The sequence below is a fragment of the Humulus lupulus genome, chromosome 3, assembly GCF_963169125.1.
Source record: "Humulus lupulus chromosome 3, drHumLupu1.1, whole genome shotgun sequence".
Lineage (NCBI taxonomy): Eukaryota > Viridiplantae > Streptophyta > Magnoliopsida > Rosales > Cannabaceae > Humulus > Humulus lupulus.
This window is the reverse complement of record NC_084795.1, coordinates 229501128-229505384: the sequence shown is the minus strand read 5'-3', so window position 1 is coordinate 229505384 and position 4257 is coordinate 229501128.

Here is a 4257-nt window from a genome sequence, read left to right as displayed (position 1 = left end):
GAAGTATTTAAGGCAGACTAGGAATTATATGTTAGTCTACAAGGGTGGTGTTCTGAACCTTGTAGGCTACACCGGTTTAGATTTTCAGACTGATGTCAATGACAGGAATTCTACTTCTGTAATGGTGTTTACTCTCGGGGGTGGAGCTGTGATATGGAGAAGCGTAAAGCAGTCTGTGATCTCAGATTTCACCATGGAGGCTGAGTAGATAGCAGCATCTGAAGCAGCTAAGGAAATAGTCTGGCTAAAGAAGTTTTATTCAGTTCTTGGTGTTATTCCAGATATGGATAAATCATTTGTGTTGTTTTGTGACAACATAGGAGCGATAGCCAATTCGAAAGAACCTCGAAGTCACAAGAGGAGTAAGCATATAGAAAGAAAGTATCACATAGTTCGAGAATATGTGGCCAAGGGAGATGTGAAGGTTATGAAGATTGCATCTGAAGACAATCTTGCGAATCCATTTACAAAGACACTACCAGAAGCTACATTTGAGAAGCATATCAAGGAAATGAGATTAGTAGAATTAAGGCATTAGTTTCAATTAGTGCAAGTGGGAGTTTGTTGGGGTTTTATGCCCTAATTAAAGCCTGATTTCTTTGTAATCTCATTTTATTATCAATAAAAGAATAGAAATCATTTTTGACTTGGTCAATCACTTTACTCACATGTTTTATTTTCATGATTATTTGATTATCATAAACTTCTATTGAATCTCGAGCATATAACTAATCATATTTATAGTGACATAATCACAGTGGAATATAAATATGATTATATGTTCAAACATAAGTTAGTCTTAAGATTAGTCAGTGCACAAGATTTACATTGAATTGCCAATCTACGATATAATCTACTTACACATTGTAGTGTTATGTTCTATCCAGAACATTTGCAAAGTAGATAAGATCGGATGTATTTGTTACATCGGGCTTGACTGATATTGATAGTAGATAGGATAAGTAAACATACCGTTATTATCTATTCTAGTCATATAATATAGTTGACCATAGGACAATTCAATCTCAATTCTGAGTGGTTAGTATTCAAAGTGATTGTATTATTTGAGTTCTTTGACTTGTTCCTTACTAGCTTACCCTACGGATTAGCGCATATTTACATTTTGGGAACTCGGTAGTATAATTGAGTGGGAGTGTTAATCATAGATATGAACATCTATAGCTTCTGATGAAGAAGTAAAATGATGGTTTCCTTTTAGCTTGATTCGAGGTGCTACATGATAGAGATCTCATTTCAATAATTAATATTAGTTTACTGAAGTATCATTTACAAGGAACTAAGTGTTTTAAGGATAAAATACAATGAGGGGTAAAACGATATTTTAGTCCCATCCCATTGTAGACCGTCTATAGAGGATTGAGTCATAGTTACGGTTGTAACAATGGATAACTAATAACGTATCCATATTTCTTATAGAGTGTTCTATCCTTAAAGTGGGTATTGAAGTGCTGAGTTGTTTGGGAACTCTGTTTTTGGGATTTGCCTATGTTAAGAGAGGTTTTTGGTGAGATTTGGTTTGAAGACAACGGGGATAAAACTGGGTTTTCATGGCGAACCACGACCCTGTTCTTGGGGCATTGCGGCTCTCATGAACGCTGGGAGAAACAGGTCCTGAAATTCCTTTTGAGCCGCGCCACATGTGGTCTAGAGGAGTGCCCTTCGGTTCTCTGAATTGAGGCGGGCCGCGACTCTTTCACCTTGGGCCGTAGCGCTTGAAGGGCTTTTGAGCCCCGGGAAGGTTTTGAGTGTGGGAACTCAAACCTAAGGGCTCATGATCAATCCTACTACCCTGTTTAGTAGAATTCGACTTCTCGGAGGCTAGGACTCAGTTCGGAAGCCTTTATTCGCTCGTTTTTTATGAGTGTCTCTATTATGGCTGTGACTTGGTTATCGCTAGGAGCTCAAAATTGGGATCGTGCACGAGGGTCATTCTTAATATACATTGCACTCGGACCCAAGGTAAGAAAACTGCACCCAATACATGATATATGTGATTAGGGCTTGGCCCGGTTGTTAAGTGTAATTATGAATATGGCTCGGGCTCCTGAGAATGAATGCAATTAAGGTAATGTTTGTGCTCATTGATTAAGCATGCCTGAATGCTCTGTGTCTGGATAATTTTTTTGTGATTGTTTGCATAACTAGGGTTCGACCTCGTTAAGGAAGATGGTTATTACTGTGTAGGTATTTAATTGGCTGAAATATGTGATTAGTATGTATGCATACTTGTAGTGTCTGAAGTATGCTTATCTGTATCTGTTTGTTTGGTTATCTGATTATCTGGTTAAAGCCTTGACTTATTAGTCAAGGGTAGCAATAACGCGTTGCGCGCTGGTTGAGAGGCTTAGGCCTAATCAGGGACGTACTATTACGTTGGCCGACCCTATGGTCGTTGGAAAACAAAGCGCTTGGCTAGCTCTATGGCTAGTTACTCAAAGTTAAGGCAAAGGGCCCCGTGTGACTCTATGGTCACATAGCTAGGGCATAGGGCCTCAGATTGACTCTATGGTCATCTATTCCGAGCAGCGGGCTCCAGAATGATTATGTGATCATTTATTTTTAATTGTATGCATGCATGAGTAGGTTATTACTGCTGGGCATGCTAGTTATGCATATGGAATCTATATTTACTGTTCTTGCACATGTTTAAGTTTTCTTGCTGAGCCTTAGCTCATAGGTGCTATGTGGTGTAGGTAAGGGGAAAGGGAAGCTGGACCAACCATGAGTTGGAGAGTTTCGGTGGCAGTGTGTACATATGCGGGTGCTCGACTGTAACGACCCGAATTTGCTAATAGGGCTTAGGGCCTTGATTAGTGTGCCTGGAGGGCAATAAATGAATTATTATGTTAATATATGAATTAATATGAATATATGATAATGATGCATGTTTAGTTGAGTTAAATGTGCATGTGGGCCCTGTCTAGATATTAGGGGTATATATGTGATAAATGCGATATATATGTGATATATCTGTGCAGCACGATCCGAGACAGTCCTAGGGAGCGGTTAGCCAGAAAGTCACAGCAGGGTTGAGAATCTGACTCGGGGCGAGTCGAGGGGTAATTTGGGCATTAGTTATTATATGGGGTTATCGGGTTATGAAAATAAATATTTGGAGATATATTTGAGGATAGAATGTCTAGGAGGGAATATTGGGGAAATTTACCATTTTGCCCTCAGGGACGTTTTGGTACCCCGAGCCTTGAGGTAACCACATAGATTAAGTTAAATAAAACAAAGGGAATAATCATTTAGAGGCTTGTAGAAACCGACACCCACTTTCCTCTCCAACTGAAGATAGGTTTTCATCTCTCTCTCTTTCACTTTCTAAGGCATATCAAAGGAGAATTTTGGTGGAAGCTAGTTAAAACCAGGAATTGGGCTGGGAAAACCTTGGGAGCTAAAAGCTTGAGGATTAAGGATCAAATTCAAAGTCCAAACTCAGCAAAGGTAAGCTCTAACCATGGGAATTAAGCTTGAATTTCTGCTGTGTTTTTTAGGATATGCATGTGAATGGAACTTGATCTGTTCTTGGGTATTTTAGTTGAGTTTTGGAGCAGGTTTTGATAGGTTTTGACGTTGATATTGAGCTAGAATGTTTGTGTTGATTATCTGGGATTCTTAGCTAAGTTTTGGGTGAATTGGCTTAAGGAAAAATGCAGAAAAATGATGAAGATTTCTGGGTTGGAGGTGAGGGCCGCGGCCCTAGGATGGGCATGCTGTGGCCCGTGTGCGCGCGCGGACATGGGAGGCCGAGAAGCTTCTTGCGCGCCGCAGCGCTTGGTGATGTGCGCCGCGGCCCGTGTGGGTGACAGTGAGGTGCTAGCCTCTGTTTCGAGGCTAGTCGTGGTGCCTGTGGGTAGGGCCGCGGCTCTTAGTGGCAGTTTGTGTTTTTAAGGGTGTTTAGGTTTGGGAACTCAATGGTTAAGGCTCGAGATGGATTTTATCACCCGGATTGATAGAATTCAAGGTCCCGGAGGTTAGAGATATGGCTCAAAGTTATTTAATGGATTAGAACTTGATGGATGGATATTGTTAATGTGTTGTGACTAGGGTTTCGGTGAGGCTCAAGTTAGAAGACTGTGTTCGGGACATCGGTGCTCGGAAAGCTCGGGACTCAGGTAAGAAAACCCTTGTTCCCATAGAGCTTGTATACAGGGCTGAGCCCAATATGTCTGAATTGCAGGGCATAGCCCTTTGATTGAATTTGTTAGTATTCTGTACTTGTTTATTATG